Source organism: Oryctolagus cuniculus, chromosome 16 (genome assembly GCF_964237555.1).
Source record: "Oryctolagus cuniculus chromosome 16, mOryCun1.1, whole genome shotgun sequence".
NCBI lineage: Eukaryota > Metazoa > Chordata > Mammalia > Lagomorpha > Leporidae > Oryctolagus > Oryctolagus cuniculus.
This window is the reverse complement of record NC_091447.1, coordinates 39,421,803-39,443,734: the sequence shown is the minus strand read 5'-3', so window position 1 is coordinate 39,443,734 and position 21,932 is coordinate 39,421,803. Positions and strand designations below refer to the sequence as shown.

At 41.4% G+C, this 21,932-nt stretch overlaps 1 pseudogene; it reads left to right on the top strand.

The window, feature by feature from the left end:
• The first annotated feature begins 17,362 nt into the window (after positions 1-17,362).
• On the top strand, positions 17,363-20,894 carry LOC100351073 (elongation factor 1-alpha 1 pseudogene; annotated as a pseudogene).
• Positions 20,895-21,932: the final 1,038 nt, after the last annotated feature.

Below are 21,932 nucleotides of genomic sequence, written 5' to 3'. Positions count from 1 at the left end.
CCTTTAAAGAAGTTTAAAACCAGGCATTACTCCCAGTTTGGGAATGGAGAAGGAATTCATTGCCAACTATTTTAAACCAGCCACAAAGTCAGTCTGTGATTAGAATGTTTAGGTGGGGGCTGATAGTAGGGGATTCGTTGCAAAGTAACCAAAACATTCTGTTAGATTCTATGCACATTAACTGTCAGATACCTGGGACCAGGTATCAGGACAGAGAAGTGATCAAATTCAAAGCTTCGCACCACCGCTAATACGCACAAACACTTAAACAGCACATACCATAGGCGGGGCACTGAGTGTATTCATTCGTATTCCTAACAACAGTCACATAAAGTCTGGGCAATTAATATGTACATTTTACAGATTAGAAAGCACTGGTACAGAGAAAGTTAGTGATTTGTCTAAAATCATAGATTATCGTAAGGATTTAAACCCAGTTCTTGTTGCTTCAAGCTACATTCTCTTATCTAGTAGACTATAACATCTATCTAGAGATTGGTTTCATCCAGTTCTGTATCTTGTTATGGGACCATCCCTTGTTGGTGACATATTTCCACTGGTATTTTATAGGAGCGCTTTACTCTTTGTCCTGCAGTCCTGTTGACCACACAGTGCATTTTCTGAGTGCAGTATTATCCTTGCCCAATGCTTAGGCTTTTCTGCTCCCCCTGAAAATACGTTTGACAGTTCATGCATCCATGCATGCTACCTTCCATCCATCCCTTCAGTTCTGAATACATGGAATTCTCACCACAGGTGGAGCCTTCACCCAGAGATGTCTTTGTACAGTAAGAGCTGGCTGGCATGGACATGGAAGAAAAACTGGAATGGGGAAGAGGAAGCACAGGGGAAATGTTTCTTCAAAGGGAATTATGCAGCCTGGGAAGAGTGTGAGGAAGAAACGAGTGCACCGTGGTAACAAACTGTGGCTCCAGAACACAGACAGAACTGGGTTTAAACGTTGCTCCTGTCTCTTTAAAGCTTCAAGACCATTGCAAAGCAATATCATTGTTGACTCAATGCTAGGCACAAGCTGCTTAATAAACAAGACGTGCTGACACACAGGATTGTCACAGGTAGCAACAACCAGAATTACCATGACCAAGCAGGAGGTCTCTTCTCAGTATTCTCTCTCCTGCAGACAAATTCAGTGTCAGCTCCCCCAAATACCCAACTCACTCCAAAAGCCCAAATCCTGAAGTAATTGTCTCAATTGTCCAAATCCTAAAGTAGCACACATGGGAAAGAAGATGACCCATAAGTAGATATGCACCTGTCACAGTTGGAGAGAGTGAATCTTGCTTTCAAGAAAGAACCATATCAGGGTGTCCAGTGCCACTCTGTACTCTCTATCAAGAGAAGAATCATTGCCATTTTCATGGTGGGCATAACAGATTAACTCATTGCAGGTGTCTGCTTCAACTCAACCTTCACAAGAGGTCTCCCAAGGATGACCCAAAGGTGACCAGCACCTCACCCTGCACCCTCTCCCCTGATGCCTAACAATTCTAACATTGTTACATTTTTGATACCTCATACATGTCTGGAACTATACCAGGAGTGTATTATTATTTCATTTAGACTTCTAAAACAATACAGGCACAACCACCACCAACCCAAGCTAGAAGGTGACAGCAGAGGGCTGGATAGGGGTGAACACTCTGAAGAGTGGCAATCAGCCCTGGGAATGCCAAGTGGCATTCTTTATTTTTTTTTGACGAAGAATGCTCTTTGCCTCTTTGCAATGGGGTATTTATTGAGTGTTAGACTATTTTTAAAAATTAGCAGATTGTTACACAGCTTTCAAGAATTCAACCATACTTTTGAGGCTCATTTGAAAAAGAAGCTATGCCCATGACTGTGCAACACACACACACACACACACACACACAGAGAGAGAGAGAAAGAGAGAGAGAATTGCGACAAATCCCTTGAGGTTTGGATCTTTTGCCAAGTAATATAAACAGCAGAATGGATGAAAAACACAGGAGGCGAAAGCTATGTCTCACTCCCCCAACCCACAACCACTGCTAATGCACTTATGTTTGATACACACTTCAGTTAAGGCAGTAAACAAACTTCACAGCCCAAGAATAATTTTGGATTATTTATTTCAGCGAACACATTCCCACTGGGTTCCTACTGATTGTGAATTAATTTCACTCAGGTATTTCCCAAGGGAAATGTTCTATGAAATTATCATATGCAAATAGTTCATGGCATATTTTCCTCTTTTATTTATTTTTATGCACGTCAGTTATTTTATGGAGTGCTTCTCTCGTAGCACATTGAAACTCACTTTTCAGCTATTAGGCACAAAATCAAGTCTTCTCCACTTAGGGTTACTTCATGAGTCTTGAAAATAGATGACTCAATTTCTTATCTCAGAATATGAGAATCCAGAAGTATGAAGGGCTGTTCTTTTGCATATTCATTTATGTGTGGTGACTCAGGTAGGTATGGGGGGCGTGGCGCAGAATAAATGCAGCATTGTTAGTCTCAACATGCAAAATTATTCCATGAAACCTAATGTCAATCTGTTATACCTAATTAAAGCAGCAACAATATGAGAGAGAATCTGAATTTTAAGTAAATTTAAAAAATATATGAGGATGTTTAAAGAAATTATTGCTGTAAACTTCCAAACTAAAATAAACCGCCCTACTTAAAATAATCTTCAGAGTCTTTCCTTTTTCTATAATTGATTGATCACCCTCCAGAATGTTCCAGCAGGACTGTCTTGTAACAAACCAAGGAGGTAATTCTGTGTTAAAGGTAGCCGGTAAGCTTGCTGGTCAACACGATGCCCTGCACACTCATCTAGATAGACTTGGAGAGCCTGAGGCTTAGTCAGTTTCAAGTTCAATTTAAATACCAAGATGCTCACAAGCTTCATGGTCGATACTTTTGTTTCTATCAGATTCCAGTTGATGATGGCTCAATTGTCTCAACTCTTCTGATTACACCAAGAAACATAGTTCTTTGCGTTAATCTGGGCCTGAACTAGTGTCAATATCTCTTGCTAATACATTTCCTTAAGTAAAAATTAAAATACGAAGATGTTATCCATCAAGGTACTAACAGTTACTTCATTAATCATCAAAAACATCTATGCAAAGAGTGAGTCTGCTTTCTATATATACGCTAGGGAAATCCAAAATCACATATTTAATTATTTAATGGGTAACAGCACAGGCCACCCCAGGAAATTTCTACCTATTCTTCATAAGACTGACAATATATCACCTTAACCAGTCTCACAACTACTAGATGTTGTCCTCAAGTTCCATGGCAGCTTTATTAGATTTTATGTACTCATGAGCTAAAAGATTGACAGGTAAGGCTGTCTGGTGAGGAAAAGGGGTGCCTATCTACTGTTCCTCCAATGGCTTGAGGATCTTAGAAGTGAGCTAAGCCTGGGATGTGAAGAGTCGTATATTTAGTTGCTAGTCTGCAAATCCTGGCATGAGCTGAAGCCCTCTGTTCTGCTGGGGGCTTGGCAAGAAATGTTATTTTCTCTAAAATGGGATAGATGTGGCTCAGAATCTGATGCTTAAACCGCCCGGGCTATGGAAGCCACAAGATGCAAAGTAGAGGTAAGGAAATGCATTTCACAGAAAAGTAGGAAGATTCTCCCAATAGGTGAGGCACAGACACTTTGGATCCTCAAAAGTGGGAGAACCTGAAATCCGATGAAGTCCTGGCTGGAATAATTAAGGTAAACAGCTCACTGGAGGCCTCTGAAGCCTGAGTGGATGCAGGAAAAGAGAAAAAAAAGGTGAAGCAAGCCCAAGTGGCAAGCTTTCATGACAAATCGACTGCCTGAAGCCAAGAAGCGTGAAGTTCTGCCAAAAAGAACAAAGACTGGAAGGTTTCCGACACTAAGAAGGGATTCAGAATTATTGCCTTTTAGACCTAAGAAGAAAGGCCCCAAACCTAGTTATAAGATCTATTTTGTCCATCTTTTTAAACGCTTACAATCTTAAAATACTGGTTTGTTTATGTGCCCCCTTCTCCATCAATTAGGCTATTAGGAGACATTATTTCAGATATTTATTTACTAGGTCACTGTAAAACTAACTTGGCTGTTCTAAGGAAAGTCCTCCACACGGTGCCAACGCACAACAGTTCGACTTACAATCGAAACTTTGTGAGAGTCGTTCCCACTGAGCGGAAATCACACCTTGAATGTGAGCCTTCCCAGCTGGCAGTTACTCCCTTGCAGTGCTGGGCAGCAGCGGTGAGCTTCCACCCACACTCAGCCTTGCAGTCACAAGGGCAAACAACTGCCACGCAGTGTACTGCATTATGAAGCTAGGATGTGCCGTCCTTTGTACTCAGGTCATGTTCAACTTAAAAAGTTTCCAACTTACAATGGGGTTATGGGGATGCGACCCACCATAAGTTGAGGAGCACCAATCTTTGCAGTCCTAAGAGCCATTATCCACTTGGCAGAGGCTGCTTGAACTGAAACATGGAAATCAGGAAGAAATGCATAGCCTTTGCTGGAATCTTCTGACAGCTTCTCAGCAGTGAAGACCCTACAAGGCATGTCCAACCTAGAGAGACCCCCAAGTCATTCTCAGTTAGCACTGTCCTCCTGGGTATACATATATCTGGCACTGAGTCACTTCCCAGTCAACAGCTCTGTCTCTCCACTCGCATCAGCAAGCCTTTCGCTACACTAACTAAAATTCCTGAAAGACGCTGCTGAAGAAAGAAGAAGGTTCATTTCAGCTCGCTATTTTGGAGGTTCACAGTCCAAGCTCAGGCAGTACCATTAGCCTGGCATCTGCTGATGCTGGTGAATGGTAGAATGCCTGCAGAGGGAGGATCACATGGTGAGCCAGGGAGCAGAGAGAGATGGCAGGCCGAACCCAGCCCTTGGAATCAACCCTCTCTCTAGAACTACCTTCCAAGTGCAAGTTTCCATGAGCTAAGGACTTTCCACAAGGCCCACTTGCCAGACATCATAAATAGATCAAGTCTCCATCCCTAATACATCAGCCATTAACATTAATCCATCAACTTTTAACATAAGACTTTGGGGGACCAAGCCCCCAGTACGTAAGCTTTTGGGGGTGGCATCCAAACTATTATCTAAACCATAACACCACCTCAAACCACAGAGAGGTTATGTATTAAGCTCAGCAGCTTAAACTTTCCTCTGTGGCCTACTGCAGACTCCTGGGCCCAGGTGCAACAGCTAAAGCACTTTCTTCATAGTCTACCAAGGAAACAGGAAATCCTCATGCATAACTCTGGTTATGCGACTATTAAAGGAAAACTTCGTGGCCTATTTTGATACACCTAATTCAGTAGGAAAAGGCAGTCTTAGCTATAAATTCCAAAAATTAATCAAGATGTGGAAGTGGAATGATAGAAATGACTAAGAAATGTAGTGATTGGGAATCTAAATGTCACAAGTATGTGAGGGAGTTTTCAAAAAGTTCCTGAAAAGTACATATTATGAAAAAAGTCTACATGGATTTCAAAATAATTTTTTACTGAAATAAATGTATTTTAATTCCATTTACATAAAATTTTTGAACTTCTTAAATATGAACAAACACAATCCTTCCAGTATTCAAAAATAGTAATAAAAAGTAGAAATAATCTAATTATCTAGCAATAAAATACTGGTTAAATAAACTATAAAGGATCCATACTGTGGAATTATACATATTTCATAATAAATTACATATGATAAAGGTATATAGTAACTATGGAAAAATCCCTAATGTACATTGTTAAATGGAAAAATAAATCACAAAACAACACATATTAAATAATCATTTCTGCAATGATCAAAATTGAGATAATAAAAATACAGCACATAGAAATATATGTGCATCGTTAAAATGCATTTCCAAAATGGCCTGAAAGAACAGACCTACTAGAGGTTACCTCTTGAGTGGGAAATGAGATGAAAGTGAAGGGAGAGAGACTTAGACGTTTTTACTCCACTTAGTCTTTTTCTTTTACAATGAACATTCACATGTTACCTGTTTATGTAAAAAATTACTAAAGGTGAGGAGCGACCAGTAAGCAGTTCCTTAGCTGGGCTAACTTAAACTTTTTTCTTCCTGCCTCACCCCATATACCCTCTCTCACTCTTCCAAACTTGTAGGATTTCTGTCCTACAGAATTTCCAAGTCTTATTTAGTGGACTGTTACAGATAACTGTTTTGGAGCACTTAGTAGAATCTATTTAGGCCAAAAAAGATTGATGGGTTAACACATCAGAGTCTTATTACATGTACTAGTCTACTAGGGCTACCATGACAAAATGCCACAGACTGGGGAATTTAAGCAACGGAGTTTATCTTTTCTAGGTCTAGGGGGCCAGAAGTGCAAGGTCAAGGTTCAAACCGAGCTGAGTCACTTGTGAGTCCGCTGTCCTCAGCTTGTGGCCTCCAGGTGTGTCCTCATGGGATGGGTCTCTTCTCTGTACATCCTTGGTACCTCCCTGGGTAGCAAAATTTCCTCTCACATGGACTAGAACCCTAGAATGGACTAGGGTTCACCCTGATGACCTCAGTTTAGCTTCATTACCTGTTTTAAGGTCCTATCTCCACATGCAGTCATCTTCTGATGGACTAGGAATTAGCACCTTAACTCATGAACTTTGGGGAACACATTTCAGCCTTAACAGTGGGACTGGAACTCAATTTTTCCTTCAGGTGGTTGCATTTGCTCTCTGAAGAAACTAGAGACCTTGAGTTGGCTAGCTCAGCTCCATGTTGTCAGGAAAGGGCTCCTGGTCCCCTGCAGGCCACCCCCAGAGGAGAGGACATGTGCAGGGGTGCCAGCCTCACCTGCTGTTTCTCAATGACACCACAGTGGAGTGGGGACAGGCTACAGACTGAGACCATCTGCTGTGCCACTTTTCAGCCGCTCCCTGAGTTCCAGGTTCTCATCTGTATGGGATGTCGTAATGCCAGCCTCAGGTAAGGGCCAGCTCCATGATTCACAGAGCCCAGTGTGAAATGAAAATGTAGGGTCCTGGCAGAAAAGTCCATCTCCCCAACTCATGGCATGTGAGTAAACCTCAAGGGATTCCAAGCTCTGCCCTCAGACCCCTGTGGTGCCCGGATCAGGACTGGGCGAGTGCCACCACCCACCAATCATTGCAATGCAGTATTGCACTGCCAGAAACTCCTTGGCCTTGCTAGGATGCTATGTGAGAGGCATGCCTGATCCTGACCTTCCTAACACTCCCACATTCACAACCAGTTCATGACCAAGACTGAGGCAAACAACAACACAGGCTTCCCCCACTGCAATGTGACTTGGCGGCCAACTCTGCTGGAGGGTACCCAGTTTCTTGGTACAGGTAAGGGAGGGGAAAGCCAGGGTGGGTGTGTGGCTCCGGGTGGTGGAGGAGTCAGGGGTGAGAATCTGTCTAGAGAACTGGGGAGGTGGAGAGAGATGGGATGATACTAAGGCTCCATTGGACTTGATTTCAAAATACAACTGCAAGATGAGATCATTAAGAATATCAAAGGGATCATGACAGTGCATTAGACCCCAACTAAAGAACCTCCTGAGACACTGTAGTGATCAGGTGCCCAGGAAGCCGGCCCTTCTCACAGTGCCTGATACGTGGTCTAAGTTCACAAGGAGCTTATTCTATCTGTTCCCATTCATTAAAAGAAGTTTCCATACTCAGTTTAATTTCCACATACTCTAAGAAGTCCTTGCTCTTTTAAATCTATATATATGAAATACACGAAATTTTACAATTTATATGACTAAAATTTTTTTCAAAAAAAAGAAGCTCTTGCTGTTGGTATATGCTTTCTATTCTTTCAGGTGTAAGTTCGCCAAGAATTTTGCTCATTCCTGTAATAAACTCTGTTTTAAGTCCAATTCATGAACATGTCTATGCAATGTATCAGGAGGACCTGGGAGACAGGGAAATCTCATCTGATGATATATCATTTATAGGTTTGGCTCCACTCAACAGAACTGACATGGATTCAATTCATTCTAAGTAAGTACTCTGTAATGTCTGAATTTCTCATTCTCAAATTTGATTGTATTTTTAAGGAACACTAAATGATCTAAAGCAAGTACAGAAAAAAATCAAAGCCTCAGAAGGAGCCTAAACAAATTCTGGACCTTATTTAAAGTTTTAGGGGAAAAGTTCCAGTCCAATGCAAACAGAATTTTTTTCTTAATAATCAGCCAGATATAAATGAATAAATTAACTCCCTAAATCTAGACAATGAATGGTGTTTAAGTGTTCAAGTGATAAGGCTTCTATTAAATTATTAGTTAGGAAAAAAAGTTATCAATTCTAGCAAACCTGTATCTCTGTAAGATCAAACATTCATGGATATGGGCTTGAGGGAACCCAGGAATAGAAAACAGGGTGCTTTGCCAGGGTGATGAGGTTCCAGAGAAATTATTCTTTTCATCTGCTCTTAAATGTATAACACACTTAAAATTGCTTGTACCTGTCGTGATACTTAGTTTAGTCCTAAAGTAGTTATTTCAGGAATGCTGAAAGGTTAGGTTTCTGACTAATCAAAAGTAGTCACATTGGAAAAGAAAGCACAAGAACAGAATTCATCCTGCAAAATTATTTCCTAATATTTCTATTACTAATCAATTTCTAAGATTAAAGATTTTCCCATCAGTTTCTTAAGAGGACTTGGGTCCTTTGGACATTTCATCTCTATAAATATACAGCTTTGCATTTCCCACAAAGTCCATGTGTAACCCACACATACCAGAAGATGGGTTCTCATAGATTGCTTTTCTGGAATTCACCTCCTGCCCCAAGAGCTTAATCCACCATTTGAGGTGTTCTCTAAATGCACAGTTGGACATCCTAACTGGAGCACATATTGGAGGGCTGTTTTCTCTTCATCAAACATCAGCTGTTTGTAAATATCCTCAAACTAATTTATCATAGACCACTTTGTTCTATTAATTCAGTCACTATGCTTAAAGAAGCAGGAATTCTTCTAGGGCTAGGCCAAAAATGTTCCATATACATTGTGAGTCCTCTGGCTTACAAGCTTGTGGTCTTTCCTCCCATGAAGTTTTGGCAACCTTCACACACATGCACATAAACTCCCAAGAAACCCACATCTGGATTCAATTGATCTGACTTTAACCAGCCTCCACTGCAATATGCAAATAACTGTCCTCAGTGTGTACTTCATGGCTGAGATGACGGAGGGGTCCATTCTCAGAGCCCCACATTTCTCATTTCCTTCTTTCCTCTGATAGCAAAACATTTCAGATGGGCAGATGTCTGTCCAGAATGCATCTCCTGTGTTGTTCAGTGTTGCCCCAAACCATCAGTGCTGAACTGTGCAATGTAAAGCGAGCCGGTACAACATTTCATTCTCATGTTGTGCGACAGACTGGTTTTCCTGATCACTTCCATTCAAGAATGAGCAGACATAGCATACAGACAAAACTCTCTTTCTGTATCTTCTTCCCTCATTTAATTCCTCCTGCTTTTATCCCAACTCATCCTCACACCCTCTCCTACCCAGCCACCTCCCCAGAACATCAAAAGTCTGCTCGCTTTGGTCAATCTAGAGGTCATTAAGCTATTCTCTTTTGTGCAAGTCTTCAATGTTTTCTATATTTTGCTTCAGTGACTTACTTTTCAAGAACTCTTTTGAAACATCCAAAATACAGACTCCTCTAATGCCAACATTTTTAGAATTTCTGATTAATCTGAGTTTCCTAATATCTGGAGCCAGATGCTTCTAATCACAAACTCGAAGACAATTAGTTGGTCAATGTGATGATACCCTTACTCTCAATTCTAAATGGGAATTAATGAGTCTATGAAAACGTTCCTGTTGGTGCTTTTCCATGTTGGAGGCTAGGACTAGTTTGAAAATTCAAACTCAGATATATCACCCTATTAGTTTCACTGCCATTATCCCCACCCCCACACCCCCAATTTTAGTTCTATGTGAATTTGACACAGGTGCAGACTCAGCCTTAACATAAGGGAGCAATTTTCTGATTCATTCGTGTAAGACCCCGAGGGAAAGCGAGAACAAGATGTACTAAGGTAATATTGCATTGTTAGAAAAGTTAGCTTGTTTTTCTGCTAAGGCAAGAATCCGCAAAACCAAATGCCTAGATACATCACCCAGCCTTCATATACAGCATGCTTCTTGGGCACAGTGTGGTAGCATTTGTAAAAACTCAATTAATTAACAAAATGGTTTTAAAGGAATATAGATAACCAGATGGCTATTTTTATAAATTATCTAATTTTTGTCAATCTATCTTGTTATTTCAGTCCTCCAAGGAAAAGATGCAATAGTAAAAGCAGAACAGCCCCTTCCTGTAGGCACACTGCTCTTGAAAAAACCTCTTGTTTTCTAAGATGCCATGTTGAAACATATTTTTTGTATTATTTATAAGAATTCATGGGTTTATTAATTCAGGGCTCAGTGAGTCTTATAGCTGAAGTCTCGTTATTCGGTGCCTGGAAACAGAATGGATGGGAGACTAATTAGCATAGTTCTTACATCACCAATGGAAATTCTTTATTTGCCCTCAGGATCCACAGTACTGTGTCTACTCAACACTGTTAAATATGACAAGGTCAGTAACCCTGTTTTTGTAACAATGAGTGCTAACAAACTGGGGCCTCACACACATTGTCATTGTTGAACAGGGTCAACTGAGTTAACAGAGCATTATGCGTGTACAGTGCCAAGAAGACCCCCATCAGCCATCACATCTCCAGCGTTATCACATTAGCATAAGGAGTGGAGCAACAGATGGCCAAGCTGTAGGCAAGTCAGATGAACCCAAAGATTCCGCACCAACAGTGGAGCTGAAAGCAGGCTTTAGACCTCGAGACAGGGAACACCAGAGACGGGGAGACCAGTGCTGCCCTCTCCCCTCTGCCAATTGCTTGCTGCATGCCCGGTTTCCACAGCAACAGGATGAGGAGTCTGACCAGATGTCATCAAAAACCACATTATGCTTGCAGCGCCACAACCTTAACTTGGTCTGGAGCATGGACTTCGGTGGCAACTTATTTTAAATGTGGGGTGCTGTGTGCTAGAGAGTCTATTTTTGTTCCGTTAGCATTTGCAGAGAGGTGGGAGGTAAAGAAGAATTCCAGCAAGTCTGGTGACTTAAAGAGAGAGGCCTGCGTCTGGGAGTTAGAAACCTGTGCACGTCGGAAAAAGTGGAGACTGACGTGAGTTCATCAGGCCTCACGGCGCCATCAACACCATCACATACCCATGGGCTTCCGAGAAACTGCGTAGAACTCCGGTGGGAGTTGCTGATTCCTTTTATAATTCCACTGAAATAAACATGATTAAATCCATTTTTCTAGACCTAAAAATGGAGTCATTTCCGGTTCATTCAACGTTAGGACAATTTTGAATCTTGACCAGCAATTCCTTTTTTAAATTTAAATGGCTAAAAATTTCATTTCTGCCATCATCACACACAAACACACGAAACAATTAATTTCAAATACTGTAAATACTATTACCGTATACAACTATAAAGCTGCCTGAAGAGAAGTCAACCTGACCGAACTTTCTACAAACATGCACCAAGTTTCTCTTAGTGGAAGGAGGGAAAACAAGCATAAATGAATCTGTCTAGTGGGAAAGTACTGCAAGTATTGTCAATTGGCATATAAATAAGACAAAAAAGTATGAAGGAGGGAGTGGTGCTTTTAAATCCATTTTCATATAAATGCACATCTCAGAAAACAATTTATTTTTAATGCAAATGGTTCTAATGTGATAGCACAAATTTCTTTTACATAGTCTATTGGCTAAACTATGTCTGCTCAGTCTTAATTTTTTTATATTAAATCATAAATGTTTGTACTGGGACTTTTAAACACTTGATGCAGTGTTATTATTCTGTGGCAAAATATTTCACAGATGCACAGCATTCCTTTAAAAGAAATCCCTCAGGATGAACATGGCTGCTGGAGTCCCTTGAAATTCATGGCATTTAAGGAGAAAAGTGTGTTTCCTCAGTGCAGGAGCTCTTCAAGGGAATTTTTGACTGCTGATGCAAACGTTAGTAAGCAATGCACTTGTTTGGTTAAGACTTTTAGCCTTGACCTCCGGCTTTAAACCCTTGTCCTTTATTAATCACGTGTTTCCTGAATCAAAGAGAATATTTTTGGAGGGGAAAATTGTTCTGGGACTGAAGGAGTGTTATATACCAAACAGACATGCCCAGATGACAAATAACCCCCGCATGATAGCCAGGGTTCATCCAGCTGGCCGGCCCCATATTACGTGATTGATGGTGTTGATGTTCTAAATAGGCCTAAGATGTGCCAAGGATAAGAGCCATAACAAAGTCCCTCAGATTCATACTGTAGCTGGGAGGAGGAAGCGAGGAGGCATGTTCCCAGCACATGGCAATTCTAAGAATGGTGTCAGGATCACAAGTAACCTTGTAGGGTTTGTCTGGTTTCTTTCGAAGTTAAACAAAAACTATTTGCTGGTCAGGAATGAATAGGGTCACACAAGTTCTGTCTGAACTTTACGATTACTAAAATGTTTCTCTGTAACTGGACACCTTCTGAAGCTAGAATAACATTGGAATCCATTGTATGGATCAATACACTGATTTTTGCCTTTGCCTTTTGAGGGTACTCAGAAAATAAGAAAAGCTCTTTGCTTGGGAAAAAACAGGGTATTAAGACAATTTTGAATTGAATTCATTAAATATTTGAAGTAAAAAAGCTTACAGATTATTTAGCTTTCCTCCTATTCTCCTTACATTTAATAAAAGCAGGCGAGTTTTTAATGCAGGAGAATTATAAAAATTCTATGTGGTTTATTTGTAAAAGCATTTATTAAATAATTCTTTCCAGTTCACTAATAGATGAAAAAGCCAAAAACTCATATATGAGTTTTTCAAGAACAACGACAGTCCTTACTACGTAGAAGGAATTTTACACATTATTCATATGCATGGGAAGTCGTTGTGCTAGTGTTTTTTGAGAGTTCACGTTCTTATATAGTCACTTATGTTTGTGAACTCTCATAGCAATGAGAAAGCAGCTCCCAGCTCCCAGTAAACGAACCCGCACTCCTCATCTGCTCTATAAAATTACTCTTCCTAAGCTGATTCCAATTTGGTGCTCTAAGGAGCAGGCCTTGGAAATCTGCCCCTGTGATTGATGTCAGCCTATCGTTCAGGACAATTTCTACACAGACACTTGAGAAGCTTCTTTCTTATCTTGGTACCAGGAAGAATAACTATTATTATTAATATGCTTTCCTAAGGTAATATATTTACTTCTGCCTTAAAGACCTGGGGGAGTACATTTCTTTCTTTACACTGGCCACTAGGAAGCACGGAACCTAATTAGAAACCCATCTTTCACTGAAGACAAGGCTTAGTAATGCACATTTTGACTTTTAGTTCATCGTCGGATGCATTTAGTTCTTCTGTCTGTCTTCCTTGTCACAGTTTTCTCACTAAATTACGTTATTTGGTTGTGTGTACTTGTGAATACTCCTGAAATTCTCAGGAGATGACAAAAAAAAATGGAGGTTTTGGTTCCTAATGAAAATACGCTTTTTCCCATCACCTTTTATAAGTTTTAGAGGACTTCATAAATGGAAAAACTAATAAAATATAAAGTTTGTTAAAAAATGAATAGTGCATGGTTTAATCTGACAGAATGCTTTTTTTTTTTTTCCAAAGAAACCTTTTACTTAATGAGTAAAAATTTCATAAGCACAACTTTAGGAATATAGTGATTCATCCCACCATACCCACCCTCCCACTCCACTCCCACCCCACCACCTCCTCCTTCTCCCATTCCCAGTCCTATTCTCCACTAAGATTCATTTTCAATTAACTTTATACCCAGAAGACTAATTCTGTACTAAGTAAAGATTTCAACAATTTACCCCCCCACACACACACACAGAACAAGGTTTTTTTTTGGGGGGGGGGGCAGGTAGAGAGAGAGAGAGAGAAAGGTCTTCCTTCTGTTGGTTCACCCCCCCAAATGGCTGCTACTGCTGGCGCGCTGCACAAATCCAAAGCCAGGAGCCAAGTGCTTCCTCCTGGTCTCCCATGTGGGTGCAGGGCCCAAGCACTTGGGGCATCCTCCACTGCCTTCCCGGGCCACAGCAGAGAGCTGGACTGGAAGAGGAGCAACTGGGACAGAACCGGGGCCCCAACCAGAACTAGAACCCAGAGTGCCAATGCCGCAGGCAGAGAATTAGCCTAGTGAGCCACAGCACCTGCCAACTGAGAACAAGTTTTACAGTTAATTCTCATAATGCAACTCATTGAGGATTGAAGTCCTACATGACAAATTAAGTGCACAATGACTACTGTTGTTAATTTAAAAATATCTTATGTACTGTGGGGAGCAACTGGGAGCAACTCGGACTAGACTAAGTTACTGGAATTAAGACTTATTCTATGCATCTGCTCTCCCACAATATGGTGCTGGGAGAGAAGCAAACAGCTTCTACCCAGCTGCCTTTCACCAACTTGACAAGCTGCAGGAGCTGCTCCTGATTGGAGGAGAGCAGCGTACTCGGCATGTGGGTAGCAGAGTTGGGATTGGTGGAAAAGGACTATAAAGGAGGAGAGAGACAACATGCACCAGGAACATCTAAGAGGAACACCTGTGCAGCCCCCAAGAGAGCCAGCCAGCGGTATGCCGCTCCCCCGCGGAAGTGGGGAAAGTGGCAGGGGGAACCGCCCTTCCACGGAGGTGGAAGGGATGGTAGCCAACCCGGGAAGAACCAGCAGCAAACCCGGGGAGGGCCGAGCAGACAAAAGAACAGCGCAGGGTTCAGTGTCGCTCCTCCACGAAGACGGGGAGCGACATAATGGTGCCGTGACTCGGATAGGAAACCTAGGCAAGGTCCTGTGTCGTTCCTCCACGAAGAGGGGGAGCAACAATGTATGATGTCAGTGATCACCCGAGGTTCTTGACCTGTGTTGCCAAGGCCTTTTGAATCCACAATCTCCGACAGTATTTAGACAAGGCCATAGCAAAGTAGAAGTTCTCTCCTGCCTTCAGAGAAAAGTACATCCTTCTTTGATGGCCACTTCTTTCCACTGGGGTGTCTCTCACAGAGATCCTTCATGTAGGACCTTTTAATGACACAGGGTCTTGGCTTTCCACACCTGAAATGCTCTCATGGGCTTTTCAGTCAGACCAGGCTGATTCTGAGGTCAGAGTGCTATTTAAAGCAATTGTCATTCTATGAGTCTTCTGCATGGACTGTTTCCCATGTTGGAACATTCTCTCCTTTTTAATTCTATTTTAATTATTATTACCAATGTTTGATCATATTTTTATGACCTCTTTAATACTTAATCTTATCTATATGATCACTTTAACACGTAATATGAACACTTTATCATTTAAGATGGCTTTTTTTTTATCACCCAGCTTAAGGAGTTGTGTGTGTCCAAGCCCTCCACCTAGGTCTACTGTGTCCCTCCAATTTGCATAGAGTTTCCCCTGCTTTTTTCTCCCTAACTCTTCCCTGAGACTGCAATCTTTCCACTTTTCAAAAACTATCTTCTCTTAGACTAGAGCAGAAAGCCTCCTCCCTACTCCATCATCTTAATCCAATCTCTGACAGAATCTTTTAAGAACAGCATTATCTGGGCAGGAACTCATACCACAGTTAAACCACCACTTGTGATTCCCACATCCAAATCAGAGTGTTTGGGTTTGAATTCTGGCTCTGCTTCCAATTCCAGATTCCTGCTAATGCACCCCCTTGGAGGCATCAAGTGCTAGCCTACATGGTTGGGTCCCTTCTCTGTACAGGAGACGCTGATTGGCTTCCAGGCTCCTGGCTTCTGGGTGGCCTGGCCCAAGCCACTGTGGGCAGTTGGAGAAGGAGCCAGTGTAGACAACACCTCTTTTGTTTCTGGCTCCTGCTGTTGGTCTCTCTCTGACTCAAAGAAAATTTTTTAAAAAACAATAATTGTCAACTAATCAGATCATATAATGACTTTAATGTCATTATTGTTGGAATTTTATTCCCAATTAAGGATGGGTTCACCAATCAGGGAAGCCAGTTAGATTCAGTGTAACCTAGCATTATAATGTTCAAAATACCATGAATGAATCTATGTCTAGAAGGCTGAAGTTGATAAATAATGGTGTGTTCTTATTATATTTTTATGAATCTCATTTCAATAATATTGGCCATAACACTAGGAAAAATGTGCAGTGGGCCAAGTAAATTACAGTCATTTATTGTGAAATGAGAAATCAACCAGTGATATGGCACATTGTGGAGGGGTTGCCCAGTTCTGAAAATTATTCAACAGCTATATGTGGAACCACCTAACGTGCCAGCAGCAAATGTTGATATGTTGGATTACTATTGCTAGTATAATAAGTTAGCAAAATCTTTAAGTTCGCAAATCATGAGATAATCTCGCAACAACCATAGTTTTTATGATGAAACCTTAACTTCACTTAACAAAAGAGAAACTTTTCTCTCTGTTGTGGTTCTGAAAACTATAACATTAAAATCCTCTTTTTGGTTTGGGTTTTGTTTGGACACCCTACTGCTTCTGCCATCATAATGGCTGTCTGCTGACATGTGTGTTTAAAGCAATTTGTATTTACCCTTTAGTCTTCATCACAGCCTTCCAAAGCTAGGAAATATCAAGTCTGCTATAGCTAGTGAGCAGACTCATAAATGAAGTCACACAATCAGATCCTTTTGTGTGTGTTCCAAAGCAAGTACAGAACATAGCTGAGAACAAAGCCTATGGCTCTGTGACTTAAGACAACTCACTGTGACCACCATCTCTATCAAAGTTATGGCCAATACAGTCCATTGGACCTAGCAGGATAAATAACACAGGGGGATGACCAGAAGAATTCTGCCCCATGCCCTATTCTGACCAGGGTTGTATCTCTTGGTTACTCAGATGATTTTTAATAAAGATGAAAGTGAAAATAAAGTCCCAAGAAACCTATGCTGTCCTTTCTTTAAAAAGCTCCCCGCAGGCAAGCTTGTGAGTTTATTCAAGATAATCCCTGTATAAGCTTTTCCTCCTGTACATATTAGCATTCTGAGTGCTATGAGCAGTCTGCTCAGTTCAGATGTTTATCTTCAGTAGTAGATGATTTTGCCAGGAACGTAACCCAAGTGCTCAGCCTAAGGAATGATAACTACATGTACACCACACTGCACAGTCATGAGGAGCTTCTGGCAGTCACTTCACTTCAAAGGAGACCCTGAGTCTTCCTGTGCTCCTGCCTCTGAGGAGGTGGTAACTCTTGGCTCCATGTGATGAAGGGGACACTCGGATCTGAGTTCTGGTTTCCTCTGGGGTTTCTTGATCTCTTTCTTTTGCCAGGGCTTTTGTGACGATGGGTGGATTTTCTCAGTCACTGAAGCTACAGTTGCTCAATGTTTCCTTGAAGCAGGGCTTACTATTAATAGTACTTTTAAGGATGTTGCTTCTTCCCAACTTCCTCAAAAATAATTCTATCCCTGGTTACATAACAGGCTGGGAATGCCTGCTTTCACCGTTCGCTGCCTTCAGTTCCCCCAGCAGCCTCCTGAACCACTACTTCATTGTTCTCCTCGTGCAAAGTGGGAGAGGAGAGTGATTGCTAGAAAAAGACTAGAATTCCACAAACATATGGCAGGACCCCTCCATACTTGACTACCGTATTAATTACATACTGTCTCATAATACCTCCTCTTTAACAAGATTAAGTATTTATGGACTAACTCTTACAGAACCTATCAGTGTTCCCAATTCAACTTTATTTTTGCTTTCCTCTTGGATTCAAGTTACTTGCTAATGCTGATTGATTGTTTCTACTGTACTAAACAGCTCCTGACTTACGAGTTTGACCAGGGCACCTGTGAAAGTCTCACAGTGCTTACTGTTCCCTCATTTATCCTCTCCTGTCCCAGCTCCGAGCCCTCCATTTGTTCTCCCTTCCAGTTACAGCGGAGGGTACACTGCTTCCCTGAGCTCTTCCCCTGAGACTGTACTACAAAACCTCTAGTCTGTCAAAAATGGTTAATACATGAGTATTAAAGTCTTGGTTTTTATGTAGTAAATGAAAGGCTGCCTGCTGTTCCCAAGACCCTGTTCTGCTAGCCTGAAACCCAGCTGGACACAGCATTCGCCAGCCACCTGGTGGGAGCAACAGTGTGCAGAGCACCGTGGGGAACTCCATCACCCAACCGACACTTGCCAGGGGCTGATTTCTGTGATTCAGGGATGTACCTCTTACAGGCTCTTCATCCACCCACAAATCTTCCCTTCACTCGTCCACTTGTTTGGATTCAGAAGATAGCACTTGGCACAAAGAGGCACATTCTCTAATAATGTTGCATTCTTTTCTGTCACCACCCTCTCTTTAATTCCCTGTATGCAGTGAGCTTGCTCCAAGTCCCTGACCACATACCTTGAGCCCCCATGCTCGCATCTTTGTGTCCTTTTTGCACCATTATCACTGCAGAGAGATTTTCTTTGTAGTCTTGGTCAGCTCCACAGACTCGTCCTTTGTGATGGTCCTGTATTAATATCTTTTCCTTTCTATGGTGTCCTGTAGGGTTTTCAAAACCTGTTGATTTTTCACTTTGCTTTTGTGATTCTCTTATGGTTTCATTTTGCACTTGTTTAGAGTCTTCCAATCTGACTGACACATCTGTCAGGACCATTTTTTGATGCGCTTTCTGCTCAGTTTCCAGGATTCATTTTGGTAGTTTTCACTGTGGTTTATTTGTTTTCCTTGACTTCCCCTACCATCCAAGTAACTTGCTCATAATGGTTTCCACAGCTATCCCAGGGCTAGAGAATGCTTGCAAAAGTCTAAAATGTTTGCATTTGAACCTTTAAGTTGACCTAGTAAGTTTACAATGGTTTTTCTTCTCTGCCGTAAATAAACTTCCCTTGCCCTTGAAGTACTTAGGAGCAGAAATGTGTTTTTTTAGTAGCCTGTGAGAGGTATTTTGTCATAGTGATGGCAAGTTGACTAATACATAAAATATAGATATAATTTCTAGCTAATAGGTTAAAATAGTTAAAAGAAATGAATATCCTCTTCTCACAATTCCCTCATTTACACATGGCCAAATGTAAAACTTTGGATTTTTCATGTAATCAAGAAGATAAAATGGTTTTTTCCTTTAGCAAGAGATCACTGCTAAAGAAGTCACAAAATTTGGTTTTTCACAGTGGGTTTGCCATGAAAATGAAAATGACCACTAAATCAAAGCCAGAACGGGAAAGGAAAAGACTCATATCAACATCGTCACCGCTGGACACGTAGATTTGGGCTAGTCCACCACCACTGGCCATCTGATCTACAAATGTTGTGGCATCGACAAAAGAACCATTGAAAAATTTGAGGAGGCTGCCGAGATGATAAAGGGTTCCTTCAAGTATGTGTGGGTCTGGGATAAACTGGAAGCTGAACGTGAGTGAGGTATCACCATCAACATCTCCCTGTGGAAATCTGGGACCGGCAAGTGTTAGCGACTCTCATTGCTGCCCAGCACACAGAGACCTCATCAGAAACTTGACTACAGGCACATCTCAGGCTGACGGTGCTGTCCTGGTTGTTACTGCTGGTGTCGGGGAATTGGAAGTTGGTGTCCCCAAGAATGGGCAGACCTGTGAGCGTGCCCTTCTGGCTTACACACTGGGTGTGAAACAACTAAGTGTTGGTGTTAACAAGATGGATTCCACTGAGCCACCCTACAGCCAGAAGACATACAAGGAAATCGGTAAAGAAGTCAGCACCTACATTAAGAAAATTGGCTCCACAGCAGCATTTGTGCCAATTTACGGTTGGCATGGTGACAACATGCTGGAGCCAAGTGCAATGTGCTGTGGTTCAAGGGATGGAAAATCCCTGAAAAGATGGCAATATCAGTGGAACCACACTGCTGGAAGCCCCGGATTGCATCCTCCCACCAACTGATAAGCCTTTGCGTCTGCCCCTACAGGAAGTCTACAAAATTGGTGGTATTAGTACTGTCCCTGTGTGCCAAGTAGAGACTGGTGTTCTCCAACCTGCCATGGTGGTTCCTTTTGCTCCAGTCACCATCACAACTGAAGTCAAGTCCATGGAAATGTACCCTGAAGCTTTGAGTGAAGTTCTCCCTGGGGACAACGTGGGCTTCAATGTCAGGACCGTGTCTGTCAAAGACCTTTGTCATGGCAACATTGCTGGTGACAGCATAAATGACCCACCAGTGGAAGCAGCTGGCTTTACTGCTCGGATGATTATCCTGAGCCACCAGGTCAAATCAGTGCTGGGTACACCCCTGTGCTGGGTTGTCACACAAGTCACACTGCTTGCAAGTTTGCTGAGCTGAACGAAAAGATTGATCATGAATCTGGAAAGAAGCTGGAAGATGGCCCTACATTTTTGATGGCTCTAAATCTGCTGACGCTGCCATTGATGATATGGTTCCTAGCAAGCCCATGTGTGTTAAGAGCTTTTCTAACTGTCCTCCCCTGGGTTGTCCTGCTGTCTGTGACATGAGACAGATGGTTGCTGTGGGTGTGACCAAAGCATCAAACAAGAAGGCTGCTGGAGCTGGCAAAGTCACCAACTCTGCCCAGAAAGCTCAGAAGGCTAAATGAATATTAACTATTAATTAAATAAATGAATATTAAGTAACACCTGCCACCCTAGTCTTCCACCCTAGTCTTAATCAGTGGTGGAGAAATGGTCTCAGAACTGTTTGTCTCAATTGGCCATTTAAGTTCAATAGTAAAAGACTGGTTGACAAAAACAATGCATCGTAAAACCTTTAGAAGGAAAGGAGAATGTTTTGTGGACCTCTTTTTTTTTTTTTTTTTGGTACATTGCAGTTTTAAGTTATTAGCTTCTAAAATCAATACTTTTTAATGGAAACAACTTGACCAAAAATCTGTCACAGAATTGTGAGATCCATTAAAACAAAGTTTAATGATAACAGAAAGATGTCTCAAAATTTTTTCCCAAACAATAACAATGATAATTCATTAAATTCAATTTTCTTTGGTAAGACCTGGCTTTCTTTAAGATCAATCATTTTCAACCACAAAGTGGTGTCCCTCATAAAACCTTGGGACATAGTTAAATGTGTATTTTTACCTTCTCTTACTTTTTTCCACAAGCTTAAGAATGTATGCTCCGCATCATTTTCTTGATCATTTTTACTTATAATGACATTGAATTTAAATTTCTTATAGTGGGAATGTGCATAGGAGTGTTTCATCATGGTTCAGATTTGCATTTCTCTAGCATCTAATGATGTTAAACATCTTCTGGTGTGCTTAAATGCCATTGGATATGGTCCTTGGTGAAGCATCTATTCAAATCTTTGGTCCATTGAAAAGCTAGGGTTGTTCACTTCACTCCTGTTGAGCTTGGGGAATTCATTGCATACTGTGGATACCAGTCTTGTCAGATTATTTTTGCAAATATTCCCTCTCAGCTTGTGGCTCATCCATTCTTTCTCTCAACTTTCACAGCACAAACATGTTTTAAACAAAATTTTTATTGTTGAGATATAGATTTACTACCATTTCAAAAACCTACACAGGGGGATCATTTATCCTTCTTCTTGGCGTCTCCTAATGGTAAGCTCTTGCAGACCTGCAGTACAATATAACAGGAATGTTGCCTGTGACAGTCAAGACTCAGAGCTGCGTGATTGCCACAAGTGTCCCTCAGGTTGCCCCGTCATAGCCATCGCTACTCCTCTCCCATTCCCAACTCCTCCCAACCACAGCAATTAATCAGCCATCTATTTCTAAAATTGTGTTATTTCAAGACTATTACTTCAATAAAATCACAAAATATGTGACTTTTGAGACTTGCTTTTTTTTTTTTCACTCAACACAATTCTCCGGAGATTCATCCAAGTTCTTGTACATATCCGTAGCTTTTTCCTTTCATGTTGAGTAGTATTTCATTCTCT